Below are 20129 nucleotides of genomic sequence, written 5' to 3' on the forward strand. Positions count from 1 at the left end.
GTGGCAGCTTGTCCCTGGGCGGCATCTTCAGATTCGTGGAAATCCAGCAGGTAGCCGGACTCTAAGGGTGGAGGGCCGACCTAGTACAGAGAAAGTCTTCTGCCCAGCAAAACAAAACCCACTACCTGACGTTCCTGGTCTCAGTTTTCAGAGCTCCGTGGGCACTCTCAAAGCAGCCCGAGTTGGCACAGGTGGCAGCTTGTCCTTGGGCGGCATCTTGTTATTCGTGGTAATCCAGCAGGCTGTCAGCCCCTAAGGGTCAAGGGCCGACCTAGTACAGAGAAAGTCTTCCGCCCAGGGAAAGAAAATTCACCAACCCACGTTCCTGGTCTCAGTTTGCAGAGTTCCGTGGGAACTCTCAAAGCAGCCCGAGTTGGCACAGGTGGCAGCTTGTCCCTGGGCGGCATCTTGATATTCGTGGAAATCCAGCAGGCAGACGGCCCCTAAGGAACAAGGGCCTACCTGGTACTGACAAAGGCTTCGGCCCGGAAAAACATAACCCACAAACCCACGTTCCTGGTCTCAGTTTGCAGAGCTCCGTGGGCACTCTCAAAGCAGTACGAATTGGCACAGGTGGCAGCTTGACCCTCGGCGTCATCTTGACATTCGTGGAAATCCAGCAGGCAGCCTGACCTTAAGGAACAAGTGCCTAGCTGGTTCTGAAAAAGGCTTCTGCCCGGGGAAAAAAAACCAACAACCCCACGTTCCTGGTCTCAGTTTGCAGCTCTCCATGGGTATTCTCAAAGCAGCCCGAGTTGGCACAGGTGGCATCATGTCCCTGGGCAGCATCTTGATATTCATGGAAATCAAGCAGGCTTCCTGACCTAAAGGACCAAGGGTCTACCTGGCACTGACAAAGTCTTCTGCCCGGGAAAACAAAACTCAGCACCCCACGGTCCTGGTCTCAGTTTGCAGAGCTCCGTGGGCACTCTCAATGCAGCCCGAGTTGGCACAGGTGGCAGCTTGTCCCTGGGCGGCATCTTGATATTCGTGGAAATCCAGCCGGCAGCCTACCCCTAAGGAACAAGGGCCTACCTGGTACTGACAAAGGCTTCTGCCCAGGAAAACAAAACTCACCACCCCGCGTTCCTGGTCTCAGTTTGAAGAGCTTCGTGGGCACTCTCAATGCAGACCAAGTTGGCACTGGTGGCAGCTTGTCCCTGGGCGGCATCTTGATATTCGTGGAAATCCTGCAGGCAGCCGGACTCTAAGGGTGGAGGGCCGACCTAGTACAGAGAATGTCTTCTGCCCAGCAAATCAAAACCCACTACCCGACGTTCCTGGTCTCAGTTTTCAGAGCTCCGTGGGCACTCTCAAAGCAGCCCGAGTTGGCACAGGTGGCAGCTTGTCCTTGGGCAGCATCTTGTTATTCGTGGTAATCCAGCCTGCAACCGGCCCCTTAGGGCCGAGGTCCTACCTGGTACTGACAAAGGCTTCTGCCCGGGGAAACAAAGACGAGCACCACACGTTACTGGTTTCTGTTTTAAGAGTACTGCGGGCACTCTCAAAGCAGCCCGAGTTGGCACAGGTGGCAGCTTGTCCCTGGGCGGCATCTTGATATTCGTGGAAATCCAGCCGGCAGCCTACCCCTAAGGAACAAGGGTCGACCTGGTACTGACAAAGGCTTCTGCCCAGGAAAACAAAACTCACCACCCCCCCTTCCTGGTCTCAGGTGCAGAGCTCCGTGGGCCCTCTCAAAGCAGCCCGAGCTGGCACAGGTGGCAGCTTGTCCCTGGGCGGCATCTTGATATTCGTGGAAATCCAGCAGGCAGCCTGACCTTAAGGAGCAAGGGCCTAGCTGGTTCTGAAAAAGGCTTCTGCCCGGGGAAAAAATACCAACAAACCCACGTTCCTGGTCTCAGTTTGCAGCTCTCCATGGGCACTCTCAAAGCAGCCCGAGTTGGCACAGGTGGCAGCATGTCCCTGGGCAGCATCTGGATATTCATGGAAATCAAGCAGGCTTACTGACCTAAAGGACGAAGGGTCTACCTGGTACTGACAAAGTCTTCTGCCCGGGAAAACAAAACTCAGCACCCCACGGTCCTGGTCTCAGTTTGCAGAGCTCCGTGGGCACTCTCAAAGCAGCCCAAGTTGGCACAGGTGGCAGCTTGTCCCTGGGCGGCATCTACAGATTCGTGGAAATCCAGCAGGCAGCCGGACTCTAAGGGTGGAGGGCCGACCTAGTACAGAGAAAGTCTTCTGCCCAGCAAAACAAAACCCACTACCCGACGTTCCTGGTCTCAGTTTTCAGAGCTCCGTGGGCACTCTCAAAGCAGCCCGAGTTGGCACAGGTGGCAGCTTGTCCTTGGGCGGCATCTTGATATTCGTGGAAATCCAGCAGGCTGTCAGCCCCTAAGGGCCAAGGGCCGACCTAGTACAGAGAAAGTCTTCCGCCCAGGGAAAGAAAATTCACCAACCCACGTTCCTGGTCTCAGTTTGCAGAGTTCCGTGGGAACTCTCAAAGCAGCCCGAGTTGGCAATGGTGGCAGCTTGTCCCTGGGCGGCATCTTGATATTCGTGGAAATCCAGCCGGCAGACGGCCCCTAAGGAACAAGGGCCTACCTGGTACTGACAAAGGCTTCTGCCCGGAAAAACATAACCCACAAACCCACGTTCCTGGCCTCAGTTTGCAGAGCTCCGTGGGCATTCTCAAAGCAGTACGAATTGGCACAGGTGGCAGCTTGACCCTCGGCGTCATCTTGACTTTCGTGGAAATCCAGCAGGCAGCCTGACCTTAAGGAAGAAGTGCCTAGCTGGTTCTGAAAAAGGCTTCTGCCCGGGGAAAAAAAACCAACAAACCCACGTTCCTGGTCTCAGTTTGCAGCTCTCCATGGGCACTCTCAAAGCAGCCCGAGTTGGCACAGGTGGCAGCATGTCCCTGGGCAGCATCTTGATATTCATGGAAATCAAGCAGGCTTCCTGACCTAAAGGACCAAGGGTCTACCTGGCACTGACAAAGTCTTCTGCCCGGGAAAACAAAACTCAGCACCCCACGGTCCTGGTCTCAGTTTGCAGAGCTCCGTGGGCACTCTCAAAGCAGCACTAGTTGCCACAGGTGGCAGCATGTCCCTGGGCAGCATCTTGATATTCATGGAAATCAAGCAGGCTTCCTGACCTAAAGGACCAAGGGTCTACCTGGCACTTACAAAGTCTTCTGCCCGGGAAAACAAAACTCAGCACCCCACGGTCCTGGTCTCAGTTTGCAGAGCTCCGTGGGCACTCTCAAAGCAGCACTAGTTGCCACAGGTGGCAGCTTGTCCCTGGGCAGCATCTTGATATTTATGGAAATCCAGCAGTCTTCCTGACATAAAGGACGAAGGGACTACCTGGTACTGACAAAGGCTTCTGCCCGGGAAAACCAAACCCACAACCCCACGTTCCTGGTCTCAGTTTGCAGAGCTCCGTGGGCACTCTCAAAGCAGCCCGAGTTGGCACAGGTGGCAGCTTGTCCCTGGGCGGCATTTCGATATTCGTGGAAATCCAGCCGGCAGCCTACCCCTAAGGAACAAGGGCCTACCTGGTACTGACAAAGGCTTCTGCCCAGGAAAACAAAACTCACCACCCCGCTTCCTGGTCTCAGTTTGAAGAGCTTCGTGGGCACTCTCAAAGCAGACCAAGTTGGCACTGGTGGCAGCTTGTCCCTGGGCGGCATCTTGATATTCGTGGAAATCCAGCAGGCAGCCGGACTCTAAGGGTGGAGGGCCGACCTAGTACAAAGAAAGTCTTCTGCCCAGCAAAACAAAACCCACTACCCGACGTTCCTGGTCTCAGTTTTCAGAGCTCCGTGGGCACTCTCAAAGCAGCCCGAGTTGGCACAGGTGGCAGCTTGTCCTTGGGCAGCATCTTGTTATTCGTGGTAATCCAGCCTGCAACCGGCCCCTTAGGGCCGAGGGCCTACCTGGTACTGACAAAGGCTTCTGCCCGGGGAAACAAAGACGAGCACCACACGTTACTGGTTTCTGTTTGAAGAGTACTGCGGGCACTCTCAAAGCAGCCCGAGTTGGCACAGGTGGCAGCTTGTCCCTGGGCGGCATCTTGATATTCGCGGAAATCCAGCCGGCAGCCTACCCCTAAGGAACAAGGGTCGACCTGGTACTGACAAAGGCTTCTGCCCAGGGAAACAAAACTCACAACCCCCCTTCCTGAAATCAGTTTGCAGAGCTCCGTGGGCACTCACAAGGCAGCCCGAGCTGGCACAGGTGGCAGCTTGTCCCTGGGCGGCATCTTGATATTCGTGGAAATCCAGCAGTCAGCCTACCCCTAAGGAACAAGGGCCTACCTGGTACTGACAAAAACTTCTGCCCAGGGAAACAAAACCCACAAACCCACGTTCCTGGTCTCAGTGTGAAGAACTCCGTGGGCCCTCTCAAAGCAGCCCGAGTTGGCACAGGTGGCAGCTTGTCCTTGGGCGGCATCTTGATATTCATGGGAATCCAGCAGTCAGCCTGCCCCAAAGGGCCAAGGGCCGACCTAGTACAGAGAAAGTCTTCTGCCCAGGGAAACAAAATTCACCCCCCCACGTTCCTGGTCTCAGTTTGCAGAGCTCCATGGGCACTCTCAAAGCAGCCCGACTTGGCAATGGTGGCAGCTTGTCCCTGTGCGGCAGCTTGATATTCGTGGAAATCCAGCCGGCAGACAGCCCCTAAGGAACAAGGGCCTACCTGGTACTGACAAAGGCTTCGGCCCGGAAAAACATAACCCACAAACCCACGTTCCTGGTCTCAGTTTGCAGAGCTCCGTGGGCACTCTCAAAGCAGTACGAATTGGCACAGGTGGCAGCTTGACCCTCGGCGTCATCTTGACATTCGTGGAAATCCAGCAGGCAGCCTGACCTTAAGGAACAAGTGCCTAGCTGGTTCTGAAAAAGCCTTCTGCCCGGGGAAAAAAAACCAACAACCCCACGTTCCTGGTCTCAGTTTGCAGCTCTCCATGGGTATTCTCAAAGCAGCCCGAGTTGGCACAGGTGGCATCATGTCCCTGGGCAGCATCTTGATATTCATGGAAATCAAGCAGGCTTCCTGACCTAAAGGACCAAGGGTCTACCTGGCACTTACAAAGTCTTCTGCCCGGGAAAACAAAACTCAGCACCCCACGGTCCTGGTCTCAGTTTGCAGAGCTCCGTGGGCACTCTCAAAGCAGCACTAGTTGCCACAGGTGGCAGCTTGTCCCTGGGCAGCATCTTGATATTCATGGAAATCCAGCAGTCTTCCTGACATAAAGGACGAAGGGACTACCTGGTACTGACAAAGGCTTCTGCCCGGGAAATCCAAACCCACAACCCGACGTTCCTGGTCTCAGTTTGCAGAGCTCCGTGGGCACTCTCAATGCAGGCCGAGTTGGCACAGGTGGCAGCTTGTCCCTGGGCGGCATCTTCAGATTCGTGGAAATCCAGCAGGTAGCCGGACTCTAAGGGTGGAGGGCCGACCTAGTACAGAGAAAGTCTTCTGCCCAGCAAAACAAAACCCACTACCTGACGTTCCTGGTCTCAGTTTTCAGAGCTCCGTGGGCACTCTCAAAGCAGCCCGAGTTGGCACAGGTGGCAGCTTGTCCTTGGGCGGCATCTTGTTATTCGTGGTAATCCAGCAGGCTGTCAGCCCCTAAGGGCCAAGGGCCGACCTAGTACAGAGAAAGTCTTCCGCCCAGGGAAAGAAAATTCACCAACCCACGTTCCTGGTCTCAGTTTGCAGAGTTCCGTGGGAACTCTCAAAGCAGCCCGAGTTGGTTGAGGTGGCAGCTTGTCCCTGGGCGGCATCTTGATATTCGTGGAAATCCAGCAGGCAGACGGCCCCTAAGGAACAAGGGCCTACCTGGTACTGACAAAGGCTTCGGCCCGGAAAAACATAACCCACAAACCCACGTTCCTGGTCTCAGTTTGCAGAGCTCCGTGGGCACTCTCAAAGCAGTACGAATTGGCACAGGTGGCAGCTTGACCCTCGGCGTCATCTTGACATTCGTGGAAATCCAGCAGGCAGCCTGACCTTAAGGAACAAGTGCCTAGCTGGTTCTGAAAAAGGCTTCTGCCCGGGGAAAAAAAACCAACAACCCCACGTTCCTGGTCTCAGTTTGCAGCTCTCCATGGGTATTCTCAAAGCAGCCCGAGTTGGCACAGGTGGCATCATGTCCCTGGGCAGCATCTTGATATTCATGGAAATCAAGCAGGCTTCCTGACCTAAAGGACCAAGGGTCTACCTGGCACTGACAAAGTCTTCTGCCCGGGAAAACAAAACTCAGCACCCCACGGTCCTGGTCTCAGTTTGCAGAGCTCCGTGGGCACTCTCAATGCAGCCCGAGTTGGCACAGGTGGCAGCTTGTCCCTGGGCGGCATCTTGATATTCGTGGAAATCCAGCCGGCAGCCTACCCCTAAGGAACAAGGGCCTACCTGGTACTGACAAAGGCTTCTGCCCAGGAAAACAAAACTCACCACCCCGCGTTCCTGGTCTCAGTTTGAAGAGCTTCGTGGGCACTCTCAATGCAGACCAAGTTGGCACTGGTGGCAGCTTGTCCCTGGGCGGCATCTTGATATTCGTGGAAATCCTGCAGGCAGCCGGACTCTAAGGGTGGAGGGCCGACCTAGTGCAGAGAAAGTCTTCTGCCCAGCAAATCAAAACCCACTACCCGACGTTCCTGGTCTCAGTTTTCAGAGCTCCGTGGGCACTCTCAAAGCAGCCCGAGTTGGCACAGGTGGCAGCTTGTCCTTGGGCAGCATCTTGTTATTCGTGGTAATCCAGCCTGCAACCGGCCCATTAGGGCCGAGGTCCTACCTGGTACTGACAAAGTCTTCTGCCCGGGGAAACAAAGACGAGCACCACACGTTACTGGTTTCTGTTTTAAGAGTACTGCGGGCACTCTCAAAGCAGCCCGAGTTGGCACAGGTGGCAGCTTGTCCCTGGGCGGCATCTTGATATTCGTGGAAATCCAGCCGGCAGCCTACCCCTAAGGAACAAGGGTCGACCTGGTACTGACAAAGGCTTCTGCCCAGGAAAACAAAACTCACCACCCCCCTTCCTGGTCTCAGGTGCAGAGCTCCGTGGGCCCTCTCAAAGCAGCCCGAGCTGGCACAGGTGGCAGCTTGTCCCTGGGCGGCATCTTGATATTCGTGGAAATCCAGCAGGCAGCCTGACCTTAAGGAGCAAGGGCCTAGCTGGTTCTGAAAAAGGCTTCTGCCCGGGGAAAAAATACCAACAAACCCACGTTCCTGGTCTCAGTTTGCAGCTCTCCATGGGCACTCTCAAAGCAGCCCGAGTTGGCACAGGTGGCAGCATGTCCCTGGGCAGCATCTGGATATTCATGGAAATCAAGCAGGCTTACTGACCTAAAGGACGAAGGGTCTACCTGGTACTGACAAAGTCTTCTGCCCGGGAAAACAAAACTCAGCACCCCACGGTCCTGGTCTCAGTTTGCAGAGCTCCGTGGGCACTCTCAAAGCAGCCCAAGTTGGCACAGGTGGCAGCTTGTCCCTGGGCGGCATCTACAGATTCGTGGAAATCCAGCAGGCAGCCGGACTCTAAGGGTGGAGGGCCGACCTAGTACAGAGAAAGTCTTCTGCCCAGCAAAACAAAACCCACTACCCGACGTTCCTGGTCTCAGTTTTCAGAGCTCCGTGGGCACTCTCAAAGCAGCCCGAGTTGGCACAGGTGGCAGCTTGTCCTTGGGCGGCATCTTGATATTCGTGGAAATCCAGCAGGCTGTCAGCCCCTAAGGGCCAAGGGCCGACCTAGTACAGAGAAAGTCTTCCGCCCAGGGAAAGAAAATTCACCAACCCACGTTCCTGGTCTCAGTTTGCAGAGTTCCGTGGGAACTCTCAAAGCAGCCCGAGTTGGCAATGGTGGCAGCTTGTCCCTGGGCGGCATCTTGATATTCGTGGAAATCCAGCCGGCAGACGGCCCCTAAGGAACAAGGGCCTACCTGGTACTGACAAAGGCTTCTGCCCGGAAAAACATAACCCACAAACCCACGTTCCTGGCCTCAGTTTGCAGAGCTCCGTGGGCATTCTCAAAGCAGTACGAATTGGCACAGGTGGCAGCTTGACCCTCGGCGTCATCTTGACTTTCGTGGAAATCCAGCAGGCAGCCTGACCTTAAGGAAGAAGTGCCTAGCTGGTTCTGAAAAAGGCTTCTGCCCGGGGAAAAAAAACCAACAAACCCACGTTCCTGGTCTCAGTTTGCAGCTCTCCATGGGCACTCTCAAAGCAGCCCGAGTTGGCACAGGTGGCAGCATGTCCCTGGGCAGCATCTTGATATTCATGGAAATCAAGCAGGCTTCCTGACCTAAAGGACCAAGGGTCTACCTGGCACTTACAAAGTCTTCTGCCCGGGAAAACAAAACTCAGCACCCCACGGTCCTGGTCTCAGTTTGCAGAGCTCCGTGGGCACTCTCAAAGCAGCACTAGTTGCCACAGGTGGCAGCATGTCCCTGGGCAGCATCTTGATATTCATGGAAATCAAGCAGGCTTCCTGACCTAAAGGACCAAGGGTCTACCTGGCACTTACAAAGTCTTCTGCCCGGGAAAACAAAACTCAGCACCCCACGGTCCTGGTCTCAGTTTGCAGAGCTCCGTGGGCACTCTCAAAGCAGCACTAGTTGCCACAGGTGGCAGCTTGTCCCTGGGCAGCATCTTGATATTTATGGAAATCCAGCAGTCTTCCTGACATAAAGGACGAAGGGACTACCTGGTACTGACAAAGGCTTCTGCCCGGGAAAACCAAACCCACAACCCCACGTTCCTGGTCTCAGTTTGCAGAGCTCCGTGGGCACTCTCAAAGCAGCCCGAGTTGGCACAGGTGGCAGCTTGTCCCTGGGCGGCATTTCGATGTTCGTGGAAATCCAGCCGGCAGCCTACCCCTAAGGAGCAAGGGCCTACCTGGTACTGACAAAGGCTTCTGCCCAGGAAAACAAAACTCACCACCCCGCTTCCTGGTCTCAGTTTGAAGAGCTTCGTGGGCACTCTCAAAGCAGACCAAGTTGGCACTGGTGGCAGCTTGTCCCTGGGCGGCATCTTGATATTCGTGGAAATCCAGCAGGCAGCCGGACTCTAAGGGTGGAGGGCCGACCTAGTACAAAGAAAGTCTTCTGCCCAGCAAAACAAAACCCACTACCCGACGTTCCTGGTCTCAGTTTTCAGAGCTCCGTGGGCACTCTCAAAGCAGCCCGAGTTGGCACAGGTGGCAGCTTGTCCTTGGGCAGCATCTTGTTATTCGTGGTAATCCAGCCTGCAACCGGCCCCTTAGGGCCGAGGGCCTACCTGGTACTGACAAAGGCTTCTGCCCGGGGAAACAAAGACGAGCACCACACGTTACTGGTTTCTGTTTGAAGAGTACTGCGGGCACTCTCAAAGCAGCCCGAGTTGGCACAGGTGGCAGCTTGTCCCTGGGCGGCATCTTGATATTCGCGGAAATCCAGCCGGCAGCCTACCCCTAAGGAACAAGGGTCGACCTGGTACTGACAAAGGCTTCTGCCCAGGGAAACAAAACTCACCACCCCCCTTCCTGAAATCAGTTTGCAGAGCTCCGTGGGCACTCACAAGGCAGCCCGAGCTGGCACAGGTGGCAGCTTGTCCCTGGGCGGCATCTTGATATTCGTGGAAATCCAGCAGTCAGCCTACCCCTAAGGAACAAGGGCCTACCTGGTACTGACAAAAACTTCTGCCCAGGGAAACAAAACCCACAAACCCACGTTCCTGGTCTCAGTGTGAAGAACTCCGTGGGCCCTCTCAAAGCAGCCCGAGTTGGCACAGGTGGCAGCTTGTCCTTGGGCGGCATCTTGATATTCATGGGAATCCAGCAGTCAGCCTGCCCCAAAGGGCCAAGGGCCGACCTAGTACAGAGAAAGTCTTCTGCCCAGGGAAACAAAATTCACCCCCCCACGTTCCTGGTCTCAGTTTGCAGAGCTCCATGGGCACTCTCAAAGCAGCCCGACTTGGCAATGGTGGCAGCTTGTCCCTGGGAGGCAGCTTGATATTCGTGGAAATCCAGCCGGCAGACAGCCCCTAAGGAACAAGGGCCTACCTGGTACTGACAAAGGCTTCGGCCCGGAAAAACATAACCCACAAACCCACGTTCCTGGTCTCAGTTTGCAGAGCTCCGTGGGCACTCTCAAAGCAGTACGAATTGGCACAGGTGGCAGCTTGACCCTCGGCGTCATCTTGACATTCGTGGAAATCCAGCAGGCAGCCTGACCTTAAGGAACAAGTGCCTAGCTGGTTCTGAAAAAGCCTTCTGCCCGGGGAAAAAAAACCAACAACCCCACGTTCCTGGTCTCAGTTTGCAGCTCTCCATGGGTATTCTCAAAGCAGCCCGAGTTGGCACAGGTGGCATCATGTCCCTGGGCAGCATCTTGATATTCATGGAAATCAAGCAGGCTTCCTGACCTAAAGGACCAAGGGTCTACCTGGCACTGACAAAGTCTTCTGCCCGGGAAAACAAAACTCAGCACCCCACGGTCCTGGTCTCAGTTTGCAGAGCTCCGTGGGCACTCTCAATGCAGCCCGAGTTGGCACAGGTGGCAGCTTGTCCCTGGGCGGCATCTTGATATTCGTGGAAATCCAGCCGGCAGCCTACCCCTAAGGAACAAGGGCCTACCTGGTACTGACAAAGGCTTCTGCCCAGGAAAACAAAACTCACCACCCCGCGTTCCTGGTCTCAGTTTGCAGAGCTTCGTGGGCACTCTCAATGCAGACCAAGTTGGCACTGGTGGCAGCTTGTCCCTGGGCGGCATCTTGATATTCGTGGAAATCCAGCAGGCAGCCGGACTCTAAGGGTGGAGGGCCGACCTAGTACAGAGAAAGTCTTCTGCCCAGCAAATCAAAACCCACTACCCGACGTTCCTGGTCTCAGTTTTCAGAGCTCCGTGGGCACTCTCAAAGCAGCCCGAGTTGGCACAGGTGGCAGCTTGTCCTTGGGCAGCATCTTGTTATTCGTGGTAATCCAGCCTGCAACCGGCCCCTTAGGGCCGAGGTCCTACCTGGTACTGACAAAGGCTTCTGCCCGGGGAAACAAAGACGAGCACCACACGTTACTGGTTTCTGTTTTAAGAGTACTGCGGGCACTCTCAAAGCAGCCCGAGTTGGCACAGGTGGCAGCTTGTCCCTGGGCGGCATCTTGATATTCGTGGAAATCCAGCAGTCAGCAGACCCCTAAGGAACAAGGGTCGACCTGGTACTGACAAAGGCTTCTGCCCAGGAAAACAAAACTCACCACCCCCCTTCCTGGTCTCAGGTGCAGAGCTCCGTGGGCACTCTCAAAGCAGCCCGAGCTGGCACAGGTGGCAGCTTGTCCCTGGGCGGCATCTTGATATTCGTGGAAATCCAGCAGTCAGCCGACCCCTAAGGAACAAGGGCCTACCTGGTACTGACAAAGGCTTCTGCCCAGGGAAACAAAACCCACAAACCCACGTTCCTGGTCTCAGTGTGAAGAACTCCGTGGGCCCTCTCAAAGCAGCCCGAGTTGGCACAGGTGGCAGCTTGTCCTTGGGCGGCATCTTGATATTCGTGGAAATCCAGCAGGCAGCCTGACCTTAAGGAGCAAGGGCCTAGCTGGTTCTGAAAAAGGCTTCTGCCCGGGGAAAAAATACCAACAAACCCACGTTCCTGGTCTCAGTTTGCAGCTCTCCATGGGCACTCTCAAAGCAGCCCGAGTTGGCACAGGTGGCAGCATGTCCCTGGGCAGCATCTGGATATTCATGGAAATCAAGCAGGCTTACTGACCTAAAGGACGAAGGGTCTACCTGGTACTGACAAAGTCTTCTGCCCGGGAAAACAAAACTCAGCACCCCACGGTCCTGGTCTCAGTTTGCAGAGCTCCGTGGGCACTCTCAAAGCAGCCCAAGTTGGCACAGGTGGCAGCTTGTCCCTGGGCGGCATCTACAGATTCGTGGAAATCCAGCAGGCAGCCGGACTCTAAGGGTGGAGGGCCGACCTAGTACAGAGAAAGTCTTCTGCCCAGCAAAACAAAACCCACTACCTGACGTTCCTGGTCTCAGTTTTCAGAGCTCCGTGGGCACTCTCAAAGCAGCCCGAGTTGGCACAGGTGGCAGCTTGTCCTTGGGCGGCATCTTGTTATTCGTGGTAATCCAGCAGGCTGTCAGCCCCTAAGGGCCAAGGGCCGACCTAGTACAGAGAAAGTCTTCCGCCCAGGGAAAGAAAATTCACCAACCCACGTTCCTGGTCTCAGTTTGCAGAGTTCCGTGGGAACTCTCAAAGCAGCCCGAGTTGGCACAGGTGGCAGCTTGTCCCTGGGCGGCATCTTGATATTCGTGGAAATCCAGCAGGCAGACGGCCCCTAAGGAACAAGGGCCTACCTGGTACTGACAAAGGCTTCGGCCCGGAAAAACATAACCCACAAACCCACGTTCCTGGTCTCAGTTTGCAGAGCTCCGTGGGCACTCTCAAAGCAGTACGAATTGGCACAGGTGGCAGCTTGACCCTCGGCGTCATCTTGACATTCGTGGAAATCCAGCAGGCAGCCTGACCTTAAGGAACAAGTGCCTAGCTGGTTCTGAAAAAGGCTTCTGCCCGGGGAAACAAAACCAACAACCCCACGTTCCTGGTCTCAGTTTGCAGCTCTCCATGGGTATTCTCAAAGCAGCCCGAGTTGGCACAGGTGGCATCATGTCCCTGGGCAGCATCTTGATATTCATGGAAATCAAGCAGGCTTCCTGACCTAAAGGACCAAGGGTCTACCTGGCACTGACAAAGTCTTCTGCCCGGGAAAACAAAACTCAGCACCCCACGGTCCTGGTCTCAGTTTGCAGAGCTCCGTGGGCACTCTCAATGCAGCCCGAGTTGGCACAGGTGGCAGCTTGTCCCTGGGCGGCATCTTGATATTCGTGGAAATCCAGCCGGCAGCCTACCCCTAAGGAACAAGGGCCTACCTGCTACTGACAAAGGCTTCTGCCCAGGAAAACAAAACTCACCACCCCCCTTCCTGGTCTCAGGTGCAGAGCTCCGTGGGCACTCTCAAAGCAGTACGAATTGGCACAGGTGGCAGCTTGACCCTCGGCGTCATCTTGACTTTCGTGGAAATCCAGCAGGCAGCCTGACCTTAAGGAAGAAGTGCCTAGCTGGTTCTGAAAAAGGCTTCTGCCCGGGGAAAAAAAACCAACAAACCCACGTTCCTGGTCTCAGTTTGCAGCTCTCCATGGGCACTCTCAAAGCAGCCCGAGTTGGCACAGGTGGCAGCATGTCCCTGGGCAGCATCTTGATATTCATGGAAATCAAGCAGGCTTCCTGACCTAAAGGACCAAGGGTCTACCTGGCACTTACAAAGTCTTCTGCCCGGGAAAACAAAACTCAGCACCCCACGGTCCTGGTCTCAGTTTGCAGAGCTCCGTGGGCACTCTCAAAGCAGCACTCGTTGCCACAGGTGGCAGCTTGTCCCTGGGCAGCATCTTGATATTCATGGAAATCCAGCAGTCTTCCTGACATAAAGGACGAAGGGCCTACCTGGTACTGACAAAGGCTTCTGCCCGGGAAAACCAAACCCACAACCCCATGTTCCTGGTCTCAGTTTGCAGAGCTCCGTGGGCACTCTCAAAGCAGCCCGAGTTGGCACAGGTGGCAGCTTGTCCCTGGGCGGCATCTTGATATTCGTGCAAATCCTGCCGGCAGCCTACCCCTAAGGAACAAGGGCCTACCTGGTACTGACAAAGGCTTCTGCCCAGGAAAACAAAACTCACCTCCCCGCTTCCTGGTCTCAGTTTGAAGAGCTTCGTGGGCACTCTCAAAGCAGACCAAGTTGGCACTGGTGGCAGCTTGTCCCTGGGCGGCGTCTTGATATTCGTGGAAATCCAGCAGGCAGCCGGACTCTAAGGGTGGAGGGCCGACCTAGTACCAAGAAAGTCTTCTGCCCAGCAAAACAAAACCCACTACCCGACGTTCCTGGTCTCAGTTTTCAGAGCTCCGTGGGCACTCTCAAAGCAGCCCGAGTTGGCACAGGTGGCAGCTTGTCCTTGGGCAGCATCTTGTTATTCGTGGTAATCCAGCCTGCAACCGGCCCCTTCGGGCCGAGGGCCTACCTGGTACTGACAAAGGCTTCTGCCCGGGGAAACAAAGACGAGCACCACACGTTACTGGTTTCTGTTTGAAGAGTACTGCGGGCACTCTCAAAGCAGCCCGAGTTGGCACAGGTGGCAGCTTGTCCCTGGGCGGCATCTTGATATTCGCGGAAATCCAGCCGGCAGCCTACCCCTAAGGAACAAGGGTCGACCTGGTACTGACAAAGGCTTCTGCCCAGGGAAACAAAACTCACCACCCCCCTTCCTGAAATCAGTTTGCAGAGCTCCGTGGGCACTCTCAAAGCAGCCCGAGCTGGCACAGGTGGCAGCTTGTCCCTGGGCGGCATCTTCAGATTCGTGGAAATCCAGCAGTCAGCCTACACCTAAGGAACAAGGGCCTACCTGGTACTGACAAAAACTTCTGCCCAGGGAAACAAAACCCACAAACCCACGTTCCTGGTCTCAGTGTGAAGAACTCCGTGGGCCCTCTCAAAGCAGCCCGATTTGGCACAGGTGGAAGCTTGTCCCTGGGCGGCATCTTGATATTCATGGGAATCCAGCAGTCAGCCTGCCCCAAAGGGCCAAGGGCCGACCTAGTACAGAGAAAGTCTTCTGCCCAGGGAAACAAAATTCACCCCCCCACGTTCCTGGTCTCAGTTTGCAGAGCTCCATGGGCACTCTCAAAGCAGCCCGACTTGGCAATGGTGGTAGCTTGTCCCTGGGAGGCAGCTTGATATTCGTGGAAATCCAGCCGGCAGACAGCCCCTAAGGGCCAAGGGCCTACCTGGTACTGACAAAGGCTTCGGCCCGGAAAAACATAACCCACAAACCCACGTTCCTGGTCTCAGTTTGCAGAGCTCCGTGGGCACTCACAAGGCAGTACGAATTGGCACAGGTGGCAGCTTGACCCTCGGCGTCATCTTGACATTCGTGGAAATCCAGCAGGCAGCCTGACCTTAAGGAACAAGTGCCTAGCTGGTTCTGAAAAAGGCTTCTGCCCGGGGAAAAAAAACCAACAACCCCACGTTCCTGGTCTCAGTTTGCAGCTCTCCATGGGTATTCTCAAAGCAGCCCGAGTTGGCACAGGTGGCATCATGTCCCTGGGCAGCATCTTGATATTCATGGAAATCAAGCAGGCTTCCTGACCTAAAGGACCAAGGGTCTACCTGGCACTGACAAAGTCTTCTGCCCGGGAAAACAAAACTCAGCACCCCACGGTCCTGGTCTCAGTTTGCAGAGCTCCGTGGGCACTCTCAAAGCAGCCCGAGTTTGCACAGTTGGCAGCTTTTCCCTGTGCGGCATCTTGATATTCGTGGAAATCCAGCCGGCAGACGGCCCCTAAGGAACAAGGGCCTACCTGGTACTGACAAAGGCTTCTGCCCGGAAAAACATAACCCACAAACCCACGTTCCTGGCCTCAGTTTGCAGAGCTCCGTGGGCACTCTCAAAGCAGTACGAATTGGCACAGGTGGCAGCTTGACCCTCGGCGTCATCTTGACATTCGTGGAAATCCAGCAGGCAGCCTGACCTTAAGGAACAAGTGCCTAGCTGGTTCTGAAAAAGGCTTCTGCCCGGGGAAAAAAAACCAACAAACCCACGTTCCTGGTCTCAGTTTGCAGCTCTCCATGGGTATTCTCAAAGCAGCCCGAGTTGGCACAGGTGGCAGCATGTCCCTGGGCAGCATCTTGATATTCATGGAAATCAAGCAGGCTTCCTGACCTAAAGGACCAAGGGTCTACCTGGCACTTACAAAGTCTTCTGCCCGGGAAAACAAAACTCAGCACCCCACGGTCCTGGTCTCAGTTTGCAGAGCTCCGTGGGCACTCTCAAAGCAGCACTAGTTGCCACAGGTGGCAGCTTGTCCCTGGGCAGCATCTTGATATTCATGGAAATCCAGCAGTCTTCCTGACATAAAGGACGAAGGGACTACCTGGTACTGACAAAGGCTTCTGCCCGGGAAATCCAAACCCACAACCCGACGTTCCTGGTCTCAGTTTGCAGAGCTCCGTGGGCACTCTCAATGCAGGCCGAGTTGGCACAGGTGGCAGCTTGTCCCTGGGCGGCATCTTGATTTTCGTGGAAATCCTGCTGCCAGCCTGCTCCTTAGGGCCAAGGGCCTACCTGGTACTGACAAAGGCTTCTGCCCAGGAAAACAAAACTCACCACGCCGCTTCCTGGTCTCAGTTTGCACAGCTCCGCGGGCACTCTCAAAGCAGCCCGAGCTGGCACAGGTGGCAGCTTGTCCCTGGGCGGCATCTTGATATTCGTGGAAATCCAGCAGTCAGCCGGACTCTAAGGGTGGAGGGCCGACCTAGTACAGAGAAAGTCTTCTGCCCAGCAAATCAAAACCCACTACCCGACGTTCCTGGTCTCAGTTTTCAGAGCTCCGTGGGCACTCTCAAAGCAGCCCGAGTTGGCACAGGTGGCAGCTTGTCCTTGGGCAGCATCTTGTTATTCGTGGTAATCCAGCCTGCAACCGGCCCCTTAGGGCCGAGGGCCTACCTGGTACTGACAAAGGCTTCTGCCCGGGGAAACAAAGACGAGCACCACACGTTACTGGTTTCTGTTTGAAGAGTACTGCGGGCACTCTCAAAGCAGCCCGAGTTGGCACAGGTGGCAGCTTGTCCCTGGGCGGCATCTTCAGATTCGTGGAAATCCAGCCGGCAGCCTACCCCTAAGGAACAATGGCCTACCTGGTAGTGACAAAGGCTTCTGCCCAGGAAAACAAAACTCAGTACCCCACGTTCCTGGTCTCAGTTTGCAGAGCTCCGTGGGCACTCTCAAAGCAGCCCGAGCTGGCACAGGTGGCAGCTTGTCCCTGGGCGGCATCTTGACATTCGTGGAAATCCAGCCGGCAGACGGCCCCTAAGGAACAAGGGCCTTGCTGGTTCTGAAAAAGGCTTCTGCCCGGGGAAAAAATACCAACAAACCCACGTTCCTGGTCTCAGTTTGCAGCTCTCCATGGGCACTCTCAAAGCAGCCCGAGTTGGCACAGGTGGCAGCATGTCCCTGGGCAGCATCTGGATATTCATGGAAATCAAGCAGGCTTACTGACCTAAAGGACGAAGGGTCTACCTGGTACTGACAAAGTCTTCTGCCCGGGAAAACAAAACTCAGCACCCCACTGTCCTGGTCTCAGTTTGCAGAGCTCCGTGGGCACTCTCAAAGCAGCCCAAGTTGGCACAGGTGGCAGGTTGTCCCTGGGCGGCATCTTCAGATTCGTGGAAATCCAGCAGGCAGCCGGACTCTAAGGGTGGAGGGCCGACCTAGTACAGAGAAAGTCTTCTGCCCAGCAAAACAAAACCCACTACCCGACGTTCCTTGTCTCAGTTTTCAGAGCTCCGTGGGCACTCTCAAAGCAGCCCGAGTTGGCACAGGTGGCAGCTTGTCCTTGGGCGGCATCTTGATATTCGTGGAAATCCAGCAGGCTGTCAGCCCCTAAGGGCCAAGGGCCGACCTAGTACAGAGAAAGTCTTCCGCCCAGGGAAAGAAAATTCACCAACCCACGTTCCTGGTCTCAGTTTGCAGAGTTCCGTGGGAACTCTCAAAGCAGCCCGAGTTGGCAATGGTGGCAGCTTGTCCCTGGGCGGCATCTTGATATTCGTGGAAATCCAGCCGGCAGACGGCCCCTAAGGAACAAGGGCCTACCTGGTACTGACAAAGGCTTCTGCCCGGAAAAACATAACCCACAAACCCACGTTCCTGGTCTCAGTTTGCAGAGCTCCGTGGGCACTCTCAAAGCAGTACGAATTGGCACAGGTGGCAGCTTGACCCTCGGCGTCATCTTGACATTCGTGGAAATCCAGCAGGCAGCCTGACCTTAAGGAACAAGTGCCTAGCTGGTTCTGAGAAAGGCTTCTGCCCGGGGAAATAAAAACCAACAACCCCACGTTCCTGGTCTCAGTTTGCAGCTCTCCATGGGTATTCTCAAAGCAGCCCGAGTTGGCACAGGTGGCATCATGTCCCTGGGCAGCATCTTGATATTCATGGAAATCAAGCAGGCTTCCTGACCTAAAGGACCAAGGGTCTACCTGGCACTGACAAAGTCTTCTGCCCGGGAAAACAAAACTCAGCACCCCACGGTCCTGGTCTCAGTTTGCAGAGCTCCGTGGGCACTCTCAAAGCAGCCCGAGTTGGCACAGGTGGCAGCTTGTCCCTGGGCGGCATCTTGATATTCGTGGAAATCCAGCAGGCAGACGGCCCCTAAGGAACAAGTGCCTACCTGGTACTGACAAAGGCTTCTGCCCGGAAAAACATAACCCACAAACCCACGTTCCTGGCCTCAGTTTGCAGAGCTCCGTGGGCACTCTCAAAGCAGCCCGAGTTGGCACAGGTGGCAGCTTGTCCCTGGGCGGCATCTTGATATTCGTGGAAATCCAGCCGGCAGCCTACCCCTAAGGAACAAGGGCCTACCTGGTACTGACAAAGGCTTCTGCCCAGGAAAACAAAACTCACCACCCCGCTTCCTGGTCTCAGTTTGAAGAGCTTCGTGGGCACTCTCAAAGCAGCCCGAGCTGGCACAGGTGGCAGCTTGTCCCTGGGCGGCATGTTGACATTTGTGGAAATCCAGCCGGCAGACGGCCCCTAAGGAACAAGGGCCTAGCTGGTTCTGAAAAAGGCTTCTGCCCGGGGAAAAAATACCAACAAACCCACGTTCCTGGTCTCAGTTTGCAGCTCTCCATGGGCACTCTCAAAGCAGCCCGAGTTGGCACAGGTGGCAGCATGTCCCTGGGCAGCATCTGGATATTCATGGAAATCAAGCAGGCTTACTGACCTAAAGGACGAAGGGTCTACCTGGTACTGACAAAGTCTTCTGCCCGGGAAAACAAAACTCAGCACCCCACTGTCCTGGTCTCAGTTTGCAGAGCTCCGTGGGCACTCTCAAAGCAGCCCAAGTTGGCACAGGTGGCAGCTTGTCCCTGGGCGGCATCTTCAGATTCGTGGAAATCCAGCAGGCAGCCGGACTCTAAGGGTGGAGGGCCGACCTAGTACAGAGAAAGTCTTCTGCCCAGCAAAACAAAACCCACTACCCGACGTTCCTGGTCTCAGTTTTCAGAGCTCCGTGGGCACTCTCAAAGCAGCCCGAGTTGGCACAGGTGGCAGCTTGTCCTTGGGCGGCATCTTGATATTCGTGGAAATCCAGCAGGCTGTCAGCCCCTAAGGGCCAAGGGCCGACCTAGTACAGAGAAAGTCTTCCGCCCAGGGAAAGAAAATTCACCAACCCACGTTCCTGGTCTCAGTTTGCAGAGTTCCGTGGGAACTCTCAAAGCAGCCCGAGTTGGCAATGGTGGCAGCTTGTCCCTGGGCGGCATCTTGATATTCGTGGAAATCCAGCCGGCAGACGGCCCCTAAGGAACAAGGGCCTACCTGGTACTGACAAAGGCTTCTGCCCGGAAAAACATAACCCACAAACCCACGTTCCTGGTCTCAGTTTGCAGAGCTCCGTGGGCACTCTCAAAGCAGTACGAATTGGCACAGGTGGCAGCTTGACCCTCGGCGTCATCTTGACATTCGTGGAAATCCAGCAGGCAGCCTGACCTTAAGGAACAAGTGCCTAGCTGGTTCTGAAAAAGGCTTCTGCCCGGGGAAATAAAAACCAACAACCCCACGTTCCTGGTCTCAGTTTGCAGCTCTCCATGGGTATTCTCAAAGCAGCCCGAGTTGGCACAGGTGGCATCATGTCCCTGGGCAGCATCTTGATATTCATGGAAATCAAGCAGGCTTCCTGACCTAAAGGACCAAGGGTCTACCTGGCACTGACAAAGTCTTCTGCCCGGGAAAACAAAACTCAGCACCCCACGGTCCTGGTCTCAGTTTGCAGAGCTCCGTGGGCACTCTCAAAGCAGCCCGAGTTGGCACAGGTGGCAGCTTGTCCCTGGGCGGCATCTTGATATTCGTGGAAATCCAGCAGGCAGACGGCCCCTAAGGAACAAGTGCCTACCTGGTACTGACAAAGGCTTCTGCCCGGAAAAACATAACCCACAAACCCACGTTCCTGGCCTCAGTTTGCAGAGCTCCGTGGGCACTCTCAAAGCAGCCCGAGTTGGCACAGGTGGCAGCTTGTCCCTGGGCGGCATCTTGATATTCGTGGAAATCCAGCCGGCAGCCTACCCCTAAGGAACAAGGGCCTACCTGGTAC

This window comes from Motacilla alba, unplaced genomic scaffold, assembly GCF_015832195.1.
Source record: "Motacilla alba alba isolate MOTALB_02 unplaced genomic scaffold, Motacilla_alba_V1.0_pri HiC_scaffold_41, whole genome shotgun sequence".
Lineage (NCBI taxonomy): Eukaryota > Metazoa > Chordata > Aves > Passeriformes > Motacillidae > Motacilla > Motacilla alba.